Source organism: Catharus ustulatus, chromosome 5 (genome assembly GCF_009819885.2).
Source record: "Catharus ustulatus isolate bCatUst1 chromosome 5, bCatUst1.pri.v2, whole genome shotgun sequence".
Classification (NCBI taxonomy): domain Eukaryota; kingdom Metazoa; phylum Chordata; class Aves; order Passeriformes; family Turdidae; genus Catharus; species Catharus ustulatus.
This window is the reverse complement of record NC_046225.1, coordinates 33946223-33961094: the sequence shown is the minus strand read 5'-3', so window position 1 is coordinate 33961094 and position 14872 is coordinate 33946223.

The window sequence follows — 14872 nt, the reverse complement described above, 5'->3', positions numbered from 1 at the left end:
CTTGGCACTTGGTGGAAGCTGCTGAATGAAGTGACCTAGAGAAGGAGGATTAAAGTCCTAACAACTGAAAAATAGAAGATTGTGTAAGTACAGGTAACCTTGAAAATGCCACAGGCAAGATTTTGGTCTAAACAAAAGCACAGACTTAGTTAAAATAACAAATGAAAAAGAAACCCCTCAAAGCAACACAGAAAATCATAAAAACAAAATAAATAAAATAACCTACCAAAAAACCCAACCAACCAAACAGAAACTACCAAAGAAACCTCAAAAAGAAACCCTTCAGGCATTCTTCTGATACAACACCCTGGCCTTTCTCCGCTCCTCAAATACTCTGCAGAGCTGGCCTGGGGTGCATATCACGTAGAACAGATGAGATATCAAGGCTCTTAATCTCAGGGATGGTTTAATTCTTAGGCTTCCATGAGGGCAGAGTGGGAGAGAAGGAGAGCAAGAGAAAAAGAGGAGGAGCAAAAGGGGCCTCAGGTTTTTCAAGGGTCAAGAAAGGGGGAGGGGATATTTCTTGGCTTCTTTCCAATACGAATTCAGGAGGTCAGTTCCATAGGTCTTGCAGGGGTTGCAGGGTTAAAGGGACATACCATTCTTAAAGCACCAGGGTATAGGGTTACAACATTCTTCTAGAATGAAATTTGCCTATGGCTTTTCAGGGGAAATTCCAAACTAGTATTGTGTGATTTTTTTATGCTACTAGGTGTCTTTTTTGGTTTCCTTAGTGCCCCAGTCTAACTCATGCATAAGTGTATCAATGTGCTGGGCTAGCATAAAGCAAGGAGTAAATCAGGAAAGCTTTAATGGGTGTAGGTTTAGATCTAGAGAAACCACAGAGGACCAGGACAAGAGGTAAAAAGTAATGAAAACAGACCAGAATTTTTATCTTGACATAGGGCTCTCTGGAGTGGCAGTTTTGGGGATTTCTATACACAGAACTACATCTTTGATTGCAAATATGGACTTCTGGGAAATAAGACTGAATGCCTTGTTATTATTCCTCATGGAGGAAAAAGTATTATTATTTTATTTTTATTATTTTCCTATTTAGAAATAAAATTCTATTGTTCAGTGTGCCTGACTCAACATGTAATTTTGTTTTCTTCTGCAAAGGAACTGGGTTTGCATATTAGCTCTGTGTTTGAACTAAGGAGTAATACAGCTGAAAATCTACTAGCTGTAGTTGAAAAAGTGTTAACTCTACTGCTTCATACAGAAAAGACTGGAAACAATATAGCTTCAAGTGTTAGTAAGAGAAGAAAAATGGGATTAAAAAAAAAATTCCAAAATATATATTGAAATCTATTGTGCTTATTGTATTGAGTAATTATATCCAAAACCAAATATTTATGAGGGAGAACCAAATCACCAGAATGGGAGGTAGATACTGATATCATGAGGAAAACAAAGAAAATAAGCTATTTTCAGCTTGCTTAAATACCTTTTGAGCTTTCATGCAATATTCAAGACTTGTTGCCTTATTATCTTATCATAATGCTCTAAGTAGTTGCAATATGTGCTGTAAGCCAGTATCTGTTCAGAATACCCATTTTTGTTTTCTCTACTGTTACTGTTCTTATGGTGAAATCACATAGTCATTAGCTATGAGTGCAGTCAAAACTATGATGCAAGAGGTATTAATTTGGGTTTTGTTGAGAAAGGTCAGTACTCTGATGGTTTTGAAAAGTGTGTAAAGTCAGTTTTTTTAGTCAAAGTAAAATCTGAAAAATGAGCATATTTCATGTTTACTCCCCTTTGTAAACAAAGTGAAAGTGAAAGAATAATATTTTTGCTTAATTAGTTTGCAAACTGGTGTCACTTACTGCAGTGAGGTGCATAATTCGAGGTAAGAGCTTCATCAGGTAAACCAGAGCTGAGGAAAAATCCCCCACACATACACACAAAAAGAATCCTGCCCTTGAGAGACACCTGTAGATGTAAAACAAACAAAAGATCAAAGGGATGAAGCAGAGTAGAAGGCTGAAGGAAGCTCTTAACGGGGAAAAAAACCCAGAATCTTTACCTGAGATGACAGGGATTTGAAATGCAGAGAGTCATTGTAATGTGCTTTACTTAAATAGGCAGAAATGAAATGGTAAGGAAAATTAATTTCATACCTTGGACAGGTGCAAAGATGTTAGAATAATTTTTAAAAATAGAGAGAAGCTGTCTGACACTAAGATGCTCCTGGGCATTTACAGAAGAGGGGCTGTGGACCATTTATGTATCTGATGAAGCTGTATATGTAACAACAAAATATAATCCTGTGCATAATAATCTCAGCTACCTTTCAGAAGATGATACTTTAACAAGTTATTAAAGACATAATTTTAAGGACTAACCGTAAATATTGTACCTGTAAAATGGCTTTCATTACAGTGATCAGGTCTCGGAACTTTGCTAGGACAAAGTGGTTTTTTGATGAGACTGTTTCAAAAACAAATTCATGTAAATATGAAGTTTGAGCCGTAAAGGGCTTGAAAAAAGTTGATAATAATGGATATATTTTTCCAATAGAAATTTTTATTCCTACCAAGGTAATTCCTGCCCCACCCTTTCCAAGGTGTTATGAGCTGCTCTTTCCCAAACTTCTTAATCTGTGATTGCTGTGTCTTCTTTGTTTTTCATCAGGCTTTCCATGCAAATAACACCCTGCAAGTCTATCTATACATTTTTGAACTGAAACTTTGCGTATATATATGTTTTACTGTGCTACCTCTAAGGGCCTAAACAGATGGTCATTACCATATGTTTGGGTGGACTCCTGTAAAAAAAATTAGCTATTAGACTGATGCCCTGTTGCTAAAAATGATCTCCCTCTTCGTAGTTCATGCCAAGAGAATCACTGTTCACCTAATCTGGGCCAAATTTACTTCTGCTTTTCTGCTCCTTTGGACCATAACTAACATGTAGTATGTTGTGCTTGTTTTCCAAAATATATAGCTCAGTTTTGCTTTCTGAGTGTGTTTACAATATAGAAGACATCAGATTTAGGCATGAGAAATGTTCCATAATGACTGGTGTAGATCATGAAGAAGGTCTGGCAAAAAAAGAATCCTCTACAAGATTAGTTTCCCATAGATGACTGTGAAAAAAATGTGTGAAATAGTGTGTACAGTAATTTCACGACCCTAAGGCGCAATGGACTATAAGGCACACCTCCGGGAGTTGGCAAATTTCACAACTTCATACATTATATACCGCGCACCAGACTATAAGGCGCACTTTTTTTTACTGCGATGATCCGTGCCGCGTGTAACAAAGTAGCTAATTAGTAACGGAATCCCACAATCATGGAGTTTACTGGCAGGTGCTCAATTTGCAAACATTTTTCACAGATTGGTGTAGCCTTTAAATGCAGCCCCAAGCGCCCTCCCTGTGCGTGGGGCCCGGCACTCCCACCCGCCCCTGGCTGGCAAGGTGGGGCTCAGGGCAGCCACAGCTCACACCTCAGGGTTGCTGTGGTTCAGGGTGGCTCAGGGCCACCTGCGGCTCGGGACCGTCCACGGCTTGAGGCAGCGCGGCTCTGCCCGCTCCCTCTCTCCCTGTGTGGCTACCACTGGCTGGGGGCTGGGCGGTCCTACGCAGCCCGCGCGGCCACCGCTGGCTGGGAGCTGGCCTCTCCTGCCCCCCCTCGCGGCTTGGTGCTCCCGTGTGTCACGGTCCGCACAACCTGAGCGGGGGTCGTGATGGTTCGTTTGACCGCGGGGTGCAAAGGACAACAGCAAGAGACTAAGGTTTAGTTCAACATCAAGCAGCAAAGCAATTTATTGAGGGCCAACAATTCAGTTTTTGGGGTAATGTTGAGGAGGAGAGGGATAAAAGATGATGAAGTAGGGAGGGAGAGAGAGACAGAGACAGAGAGACAGAGGGACAGAGACTGAGACAGACAGAGAGAGAGGGAGAGAGAGAAAGAGAGAGAATAGGAGGAATAGCTACCAACAGATGGGACGTCCTCGGATCATCCGGCGATGTCTTCCATCCATGGGGAGAAAGAAGTCTCCAAAGGTCTCTTCTGAGGGTGACAATTTTGTAGTCCATTTCGAGATGAGGGGCTGCTGGCCAAAAGGTGGGGAGATTTATGGACCATTGTGAGTGAGGCCTGTTGATTCAGCTGCAGAAAGTACGATTCAGCCTGCACCTGCTAGGGCACAGCGCACCATAAAGATACAGCATGCAACCAAACCCAGTCCATTAGAACATCCGCCTTGGCAAGGCTCAGCGGCTCCAACCCCAAGCAAGTGGTGGGGGTATCAAGGTCTCAGTCACTGACGATAATTGTGAGGCAGAATCTTCCGACCGACTCTTACACTGTGGCACCGCCCCCCCTCACAGCTGGGCTCACGGCTCGCACTTTTTTTTTTGCAGCGAGGAGCTGCGCCGTGTGCAACAAAGTAACTAATTACTGGCAGGTGCTCAGTTTGCAAACATTTTTCACAGACTGGCGTAGCCTTTAAATGCAACCCCAGGTGCCCTCCCTGTGCCGTGGGCCCCCGCACTCCCGCCCGCCCCCGGCACCGGCTGGCACGGCTCACAGTTCCTGGCTATCACCACACGGCTGCAGGTCCCGGCTTCCCCTGCCCGGTGGCCTCAGCTGCTGTGGGCCCACGCACTCCTGCCCGGCGCTGGCTGGCGCAGCTCGGCTTCTTCTTCCGCCTGTGCCCGGGCCGGGGCCGGTGCCACCCAGCTTCTTGTTCTGCCCGCGCCGGGTGGTGCTGGCGGCAGCTTCCTCCCTCTCTGTGCAGCTCCTGCCGGCTGCAGCCACCAGCTCCCCCCCACCCTCGCAACTTGGCACTCCCGCGGTACCGCCCCCCCATTGCGGCTCACACTTTTGGGTTGGCAAGTTTCACAACTTTGTACATTATATAAGGCGCACCGGACTATAAGGTGCACTTCTGAGTTCGGGGGAAAATTTTAGTCAAAAGGGTGCACCTTATAGTCATGAAATTACTGTAATTTCTGTTCAGGGTCTCATTGTGGCTTCATGAGTACGTTAAATGCAGGAGTATCACTCTGTCTCAGGTATGTTTAAGCTGAATTCTTCCACAGCCTTGCATGGCCTCAAGATATAGATGTAGTGTCAGAGGGTCAGTTTGCTTTTTCAATATGTTTTCTGTTTTCCATAGGATGTTTTTGCCATGACTTATGGGTTCCTTAAATTGTCCTCATAGAACGGGTAAGGTTGGAAGGGACTACAGTGCTCAAGCAGGATCATCTCAGAGCCTGTGGCATAGGATTTGATCCAGACGGTTCTGGAGTGTCTCCAGTGAGGGAGAGTCCACAGCCCCTCTTGGATGATCTGTTCCAGTGTATGGTCACTTGCATAGTAATGAAGTTCCTCCTCATGTTCAGCTGGAACTTCCTGTGCATCAGTTCCTGCCTACTTTTCTAGTCCTGTAGCTCAGCAGCTCTGAGAAAAGCCTGGCTCCATCCTCCCTTCTGAGTCTACTGTGCTTGGTCAATAGCCTGTGTATTTGGTAAAATGCTATTGCTTGGCAGCTTATGTGAATTTAGCATTGTTCTAAGAGTACCTAGATTGTGTGTTCAGTGCTGGAAGCTAAAAGTCTGAATTTTGGATTACCTTTACCTGATTTTTATGGCAATTAACTTATCATCTGTTTGGAGGCTGAGCTGGTTCTAAATATCTTTTATTGGCAAGCCTCAGTGAATTTTTTTCTTTAATTTCCTGCTTTTCTTCTATAATTCAGAATGCATTGCCTCATTTCAGGACATGCTACCATCCAGGTGGTTAGATTTATTCATCCTTTAATGGTTTCTATTTTTTAAGGCGATTTCTTTTTTATATCACTTGGACTCCCAAGTGGAATAAAGATGGTTTAAAGGACTACAGCAAAAATGGAAGACCCATCTCTCTGAAGACAGAATACAGTACACTTATTGCATTTAGATGTCCAGCATTTGGGTCCATATCAGATGCTTTCATTATGTTACAAGAAGTAACCTTTTCTCCTGTGCTGTTAGAGCACAGCTTCAGTTCTGAGAGAGGGTCCACAGCGTGGGGCTGAGAGGTGACTGAATTATTCAGGGTTACTCAGCAGGTCAGAGGGTGTAAGAAGCATCTTGATACTGCTGGGAAGATGAGCCTTTGAACAATTTACTTCCCCAGAAGCCACTCTACTCTGTTCTTTGATTTTTGGTGAGCTTTCATGTCAATAGGGCTAAGATTTAACCCATCATATTTACAAAAGAAGCATTATGATCTAGTCCTGAAGTGCCCGTTGCTGTGATATTTTGGCTCCCACATAGTTGATTCACTGGGATTTGATCTCTATTACGTGTGGCAATGACATTATTCACACTCTGATTGTTCGTAAGCATTGAATTCCCAAATGATGCTTTCTTTGAGTGATACCAGCAAGTTGCAGTTACAGCTTTCAAAGTATTTGTCAGTTGAATTCTTTTGGCTTGAGCTGGTGCTTTCTCATGACACCAGAATCTCTAGCTCTGTCAGCAGTAGCAGCCCTTTTCAAGAAAGAGGTTTTCAATTAATTATCTTTATCCTTGAGAGGGCAACTATGCAGAACAACTAGAGGTTTCTGCTCAGGAACTGGAGAAGGCTTTAAGCAACTTGGGGAAGACTGCAGAGAAATAAACGATTCTGACCTTTCTCTCAACTACCCCTCAGAGTTCAGTTTCTGCTTTTCTCTCTTCTCATACTTTCTCATGGATATCAGGTCAGAAACGGGGCTGTCTTTTAGGTAGATGGAGAGAAAAAAGTTCTTTCAGACAAATTTCACTCACACCTCAGCAAAAATGTGCAAGATTGTGTTGTTAGGAATCTGTAGACTGAAAAAGTATTGCTATTAAAATGAAATGTCATTAAAACATGTAATGAAAGCAAGTGCAAGTGGTAATCCTAAGGTTAAAGTTAAATTTACAGACATTTGAATGTACCACATCTGCACATTTAAGTGTAATTGCATGTTGCAATGTAGCATTAATTTCATTCAAAATTCAGCAGTAAAATTCATTACACAATATTATTTTTATTTTTTTGCCAATACATGTGGTCTCTAGAGTATTTGCACTTTCTTAACCACTTCCTAGAATTCATGAATCAGAGAATCATAGAATTCCAGGGTTGGAAGGGACCTTAAGGATTATGTGCTTTTGATTTCCTGCCATGGGCAAGGACACCTTCCATTAGACCAGGTTGCTCAGAGCTCCAATCAACCTGGCCTTGAACACTGCCAGGGATTGGGACATCCACGATTTCTCTGGGCCACCTGGTCCAGTGCCTCACTACCTAAAGAACTTCTTCCCAATATCTAATCTAAACCTGCTCAGTTTGAAGCCATTCCCTCTTGTCCTGTCACTACAGGCCCTTGTAAATAGTCTCTCTTCATCTTTCTCATAGGCACCTTTCAGTACTGGAAGGCTACAATGGGGTTACCTTTAAGTCTTTTTTTCCGAGCTGAACAAACCAAATCCTCTAAGCCTTTTCTCACAGGAGACATGCTCCATCCCTCTAGTCAACCTGGGGCCTTCCTCTAGATTTGCTCCCACAGGTCAGTGTCCTTCCTATGCTGGTGACCCCAGAGCTGAATGCAGCACTGCAGGTGGGGGTCTCAGCAGGGTGGGGCAGAGGGGAGAATCTTCTCCCTGGCTCTGCTGCCCACACTGCTTTGGATGCAGCCCAGGACCTGACTGGCCTTCTGAGCTGCAAGTGCACATTGCTGGCTCATGGCTTTCAGGAAGCTTTAAGAAAATGCAAACAAGGACAGGTGGCCCAGGAGGAATACAGTGAAATTATATGGGAATCTAGGGGCAAGGTTATGGAAGCCAAGGATCAGCTGGAATTGAGTCTGGCCAGGGATAATAACGGTAACTGGAAGGACTTTTATAGGTATACTGCAAGCAAAAGAAACACCAGGGATAATGTCCTAAGGATAATTTCTTTCCTCTCCAGAAGGAAATGGGAGACCTGAACAGAGAAGGCTGAGGTCCTTAATGACTTCTGTGCCTCAGTCTTCAATGGCAAGTGCTCCAGCCACACCACCCAAGTCCTTCTCAGCAGGACTGCTCTCAATCTGTTCACTCCAAAGTCTGTGTTGAAATCAGGGGCTGCCCTGACCCAGGTGCAGCACCTTAGGCTTCATCTTGTTAAACCTCATGGGTTTCCTGTGGTCCCAATTCCTGAGCTTATCCGGGTCCTTGTGAATGATGTTCTATCCTTCAGGAGTGTCAGGTCAGTTTTTCTGACAGTGCATTTGATTTCTTTGTCTATGTCATTGTTGAAGATGTTAAATACCACTGGTCCCAGTTTGGACCCCAGAGGAATATCACTTGTCACTGGTGTCCAATGAGACCTGGCAAGAAGGGTTGATACAGTTGACTATGTTTATAAATGGTGATGCGCTATATCTAGTATGTTATAAATAATCCTATTTATAGATTTTATCAAATTTTTAAGTGTATGAGTTATTTGACTTGGAAATTAACTTTATAAATCAGAACCAAGCTGTTTTCTCAAAGTGCAAATTTTGTTTCCTTTGGGTTTTTATTTTTATCATTCTACTGAAATGCCAGTGTTTCAGGAAAATGATAAAAAGAATTGCAACCTATTCTGAACTAAGGCCATAATTCAGCAGTACAGTTTTGTAGGAATAATCTCTTCCAGGGTCTTCTAAGTAACAAGTATTCAGTGCTAAACTTCAAATCTAGTTAATCTCACAACAACAACTGAAAAGCAACCTTTTTTCAGAAGTTCTCTATAGTTTTTAATGATTCTGAAAATTCTTTTATTTCCTTTTTATATTGAACAGGGACTGTAAATGCTGTGCTATTTTTATCCACAACCTTAGCTCACTAAGTGTTCTCTCCCTGAGGAATGAAACGGATGAAATTTCAAAATTACTTTCACCACTGTTACCGAGGTACCTGACTCCTTTACACTTGCTGACTGGAACTGTAAGTGCCAGTATTTCCTCTCTTGCTGTCGGCTGTGCAGGTGTTGATTCAGCCTAGTTCGACATTATCGTTTGAAAGATATAGCCCAATATGTTAGAGTCAAGGTATGATTGGGATTTTTTATTTTTGAACTTCACTTAAGATTTTACAGGCACTTTTGCAGGGGCAGAAAATGGAATTTTCCAGCTTCGTGGATGCATCATTCATTATCCTGTGTTAATCTCTGGCAAATAAGGCAGTGTTTAGTTTGACATGTACATTGTTGAACCTTGCTCTTTTTTTCATGAGGGAATGGGTGTGATTTCTTAACTAGTCATTAGTAGTGAACAAAGTGTCTGAGAACAGTTTAACAGTTTAACACTTTATTGTGCCCCAACTCTAATCCTGTGACAACTTTTACTACTTGTCTGGTAAATTTTATATTCTTTTTCACAGAAACTATATTTGGTATTTATTCAGTATGTAGAATAGTGAACCACAATTTACATGATATTGTGAATGGCATTAAATCCTATTGTGAATGGCACTAAATCCAAGAGAGTAGGAACAATAATTCTAATAAGCTATCTATGCTGAGCCAGAATAGAAAACAACTGCTTCAGTTTGAGATACTTGACCTTTTATCCATAGCATAAGTCAAACCCCAGTAGGTTAAGTCACTCAATTCTTGGACAAGAATTTGCTTTTGGAAGGTTGCCAGCTCAATGTTGTTATTTTGCAGGTGAACATGTTTGTATAGACTGTTCTGAATGTTTTTCTAATCCTGTGATCTCACAGGATCAAAAAGTAGATAGTGAAACCCAAACCTTTTCTGATGTCCTAACAAAAATTTTCTGTTTTATTCCTGAAAAGGAGAAGCAAAGTGCTCACAAGTTTTTCAAAAAACTTCAATCTTTCAATAAATATCACTTCTGTATTCTAAACCTTTTGCTCACAAAGCTCCCATCAGCTTATTTCAGACAGTATGAGATCTAGAAGAGTGAGCCTGATTTCATGAACACTTAAACGTAGGTCATGAATCATGATACAAAATTTTCTGTACACGTTTTACCTCTGATTCAGCTGCAGAGGGCAGTTCAACACTATTAAAAATAGTTAGCAGTTAAGGCATTTATAATTTAAGGACAAAGAGAATTCATATACAAAATAAAATACTTTTCATAGGAAAGATGTGAGAAGCTTTGTTTTTGTAGGTGATTCCATAATGTTTCCTAAGGAGCCATTTTATGTTCTGAGGTGACCATAAACAAGCTGCAAGATTGAAGATGATCACTGTGAGATTTAAGTGTCGCCAAGACTAATTTAATCCTTTTCTTTTTTTTTTTCTTTTTTTTTTTTTTTTTTTTTCTGTAGGAGCAGACCTGGATGCCTTCAAATGCTTCAATAGCATGTCTGAAATGCTTATACCCCAACACATGCAGCATGAAGAACAGGCTGAACTGGAAGGTTTGGTCAGTTCCTGGAACTGTGACATCATCAGCATTGATGAGACTTGGTGGAATGCATCCCAGCATGGAGTGCTGGAATGGAGGGCTGCAGACCAGGCAGGTGAGTTGTGGGAGTGGCACTGTGTGCTGGGGAGAGGTTTGGTTTTACAGCCTGTGCAGTCAGTGATGATGTGTGTTGTAACCCACTACCCTACTGTTTTGGGAATGGTATGTCCCTTTAGCCCTGTGACCCCTGCAGGACCGGTGGACTGGCCCCTGCAGTGGGATTGGCCTGAGGCCAGGGCTGACCCCGCCCCTTTCCTGACCCTTAAAAACCTGTGCCCGGGTTTGGAACTTCCTCTTTTTATCCTGCTCTCCCACTCTGACCACATGGAAGCCTAAGAATAAAGCAGGATACCAACCCTGGGATAAAGAGCCTCTAATATCCTTCTGTTCTACATGAAACAGCATCCCAGGCCAGCTCTGCAGGGTATTTGGGAAGCAGGCAGGCCCATAGGGTGCTGTCTCAGTTGATGCCCGGAACGTGGTGCTTTTTAAACTAAAACCCACGTGAGAGGCTGTGACCCTTAGAAGGGTTAGGAAGCCGACGGGAAGTCAACTGCCCTGTGGGCGAAACTTGCTTTCTAGCAGGTCTAGCTTACAGGGCGGGAATCTACAACTCATCCAACCCAAGGGTGAGCAGATTTCAGAACAGATTACAAAGTACAGTTTTTCAGCTCCTCGGTACTTCGCAGAGAGTGGTAAGTATAAATTTTCCTCCGTGGGGAGGGGGATTTTGAGGTGCTTTCTCTGTAACATCGAGGTGCCGGGAGCTGGGCTGCACAGCGTCCTCCCTGGGGGTTTTGGAGCTGTATGCAGCCGGAGACGCTGGTGGGGGTAGCAAGGCCGCCTTGAAACAGTTTCTGCCGTGTGTACAGTATCACGCCAGACAGCTGATTTCAAAGAGAGGCGCCGTTTTTGCTGCAGCCAGTGATTCTCTGTGGGGGGAGGTGCCAGTTTAGCCTGCAACTAGCAGCCTTCTCTTACTGTGTTTTAACTGTGCATTGTAGTGAGATATTAGAGTAACTTGCTGTGGAAATATGGGCTCCCAGCATTCTAATTTGAAAAAGAGCGTGGCTTCACAAATTAGAGAACTTTTAAAGATTGCAAATGTGCATATTACTAACAGAAAACTAGAACGCTTTGCTAAGTGGCTGTCTGTAGAAAGATCTGATCTTAATTTGAAAGATATGAATTCGGTTTTATTTTGGAATGAAATTGGAGATTTATTAACTTTAAAAGTCGAAAATGGAGATAAAAAAGCCTTAATGTTCATCCCAATATTTTTGCAAATTAGAAAACTGTTACTTCAAACAGAAAATAACAGCCAGCCACAGCAAACTGCTTCAGAGTCAACCAGTTCTTGTATCTGTCCCTCTACATGTGTTATTCCCTCTTCACCTAAGAAATCTGACTCCTCTGTCTCTCTAACTCAGGCTATCAGCCACGTGTCTCCTGCTGAAAGCAGACCCCAAAATGGCTCCAGCCACATGGCATTCAATTGTTCTTCTTCCCATAATACTCCTTCTCCTCTGCTAACACCCTCAAACCCCTCCCCAAACTCATCCTGGCCCCTGAGTATTCAGGGCAATTCTCACTCTATTCAGGTTTTGCCATCCCTTCCCCCAAGCTATCAGGCTAGCACAAAGGGGGGTGGGGGTGGGTGTGGAAGAACTGGTTTTACAAGTTCTACACAACCTCCCTCTGAGATAAGGCCCTCGGCTCCGCCCATTCCTCAGGACGCTGTCTCTGCAAAGGGACAGAATACACAGATAACACAGCCCAGAGCAGAGGGAGGAATACAACCCATCCCTAAAACCCCGATTCTAGAAACTCAGATACCGTCTGTGGCTCCTGTCATTTATATGGGTAGGAGAAATGGCAGGAGAACATATCAACCACTACCATACCAAGATGAAAAGGAAATTTGTAAGGTTCAAAGAGAATTTGGCAGACACAGTGAAATGTTTAAAGGATTTTTATGAGCAACATTTAGTTCTCATGAGATGGTACCTAATGATATTAAGGATTTATTCAGATGTTTGTTATCCCCTTCTGAATTTGATTTATGGGAAAGTATTTGGAAAAGATCTTTAAGAGTACTTTTGCAGGAACTACAACAAAGCCCAGAAAGTGCAAAAGATGAGGATGATAATGATATTACACAGGAACACCTAACAGGAGAGGGACAATTTGAGAACCCTGATAAACAGGCACGTTTATTAACTAAATTTGTTTTGGATAAGATCTCTCTAGCAGCAGAAAAAGCTTTCCATCAATTACCTACTGTTGATGTTACAGGTAGTTATGTTAATATTAAACAGTTTCCTTCAGAAAGTTTCTTGCAGTTTCTGGATCACCTCCGTGCACAGGTGGAGAGACAAGTCTCGGACCCAAAGGTGCAGGCAGAGCTACTAAAGGAGATGGCTCAGAAAAACGCTAATGAATCATGTCGCAGGGTCATACTTAGTCTTCCCCTCGACCCACCACCTAGCTTAGCACAGATGATAGAAGCCTGCACCAGAAAAGCAGAACTGTTCAGTGCACCAGAGAGGAATCCAGGACCAGCACACTCACGGTCTGCAGCAGCTATGACACCAGGACCAAGGAAGCAACCGGTACCACCACAGCAGCTGCAGCACATCACCTGCTTCCAGTGCAAGAAAACTGGACACTATGCAAGGGATTGCCCACACAGCCAGAAACAGAAGAAGACCAACAAACAAAAAAACTAGGTGTACAGCGCGTACCTGCCATAAATATCATCACGCGTGAAGATATAAATACTGCGGGTTCCACACGGGAAAAAACCTCTCTCTTTAAAAATAAGGGGGAGGATGGGACAAATGGTGTGGGGATTAATGATAGCATTAGTGTTAAATATTCAATTAGCAAGGGTTGGACGCCTTTTGGTCGTCTCAATCTTAAGACCACTAAAGGTGTTTATTTTATGTCAACAGAGTGGACAGCAATTACAGTGGATCTGTCTAGCACTTCACTGGACCTGACGCTGTTGCATTTGGAACTGCGCTGTGAGTATTTAGTTATGGGGGACACAGCACACACACCCTTGGAGATGGAATTACTTCCATTATCCAAGAAGGAAAATGTCTCAGGTTTCGTTCTCTTAGCACGCTGCTCACAACCACCTTATTACCTGAACGAGGGGCAAATCCTCGCCCAGGCCATTCCTGTTCCAAAGGAAATCACAGCAGAAGGAAAATCACCTGAAGTCTATTGGGCAGAGGTGGTGGGTGAGGAAAAACCCTCTGTGGCATGCAATCTGATCCATGGTTCAGACCATCTCCATGTGGAGGGGGTGCTGGACACAGGGGCAGATGTGACGATTGTACCTGAAAGGATGTGGCCGTCACAATGGGAATTGCAACCCGTGGCAGGCAAAATCCAAGGTATAGGGGGAATCAAATTGGCAAAAATACCAAAAAGCATCGTGCAAATTGAGGGGCCGGATGGAAAAATAGCTAGTGTCCGTCCGTTTGTTACAGACTATAAGTGCCCCCTGTGGGGAAGAGATACCATGTCTCAGTGGGGAATGAAAATGGTAATCCCCAAAAGTCCTCAGGATTTTTAAAGGCGGCCACTGAGGAGCGCCCTGCCCACAAATTGACATGGTTAGATGATTCTCCAATCTGGACAGCTCAGTGGTCGATGAGTAAAGAAAAACTTAAGGCGCTGGAGGAGCTTGTAGCAGAACAATTGGCAAAAGGACACATAGAAGAAACTACAAGTCCTTGGAATTCCCCGGTATTTGTAATTAAGAAACCAGGGAAGGGATGGAGATTGTTACATGATTTCCGGGAAATAAACAAAATTATAGCAGACATGGGATCACTTCAACCAGGGATGCCCTCTCCAACGATGCTCCCTCAAAATTGGAAATTGGCAGTTTTAGATATTAAGGACTGTTTCTTTCAAATCCCTTTACACCCAGCAGATGCTCCATGGTTTGCCTTCTCTGTTCCTACCATCAACAGAGAAGCCCCAATGAAGCGCTACCACTGGAAAGTGCTCCCTCAAGGGATGAAGTGTAGTCCTTTCATATGCCAGTGGTATGTGGCCTCATTGCTGTCTCCAGTGCGTGCTCAGAGAAAGGAAGCTATCATCCTACATTATGTAGATGACTTGCTTGTGTGTGCCCCCGATGACTCTATACTCCAACACACGCTTGACCTAGTGGTTAAGGTTTTAACCTCTGCTGGATTTCAATTGCAGGAGGATAAAGTCCAAAGGATGCCACCTTGGAAATACCTGGGCCTGGAAATCACTGCAAGGACCATTGTTCCTCAGAAATTGGATATTAATTGTAACCCAAAAACCTTAGCAGATCTCCATTCCTTGTGTGGGTCTTTAAATTGGGTTAGGCCCTGGCTAGGCCTCACAAATGAGGACCTAGAGCCCCTTTTCAATTTATTGAAGGGGGAGAG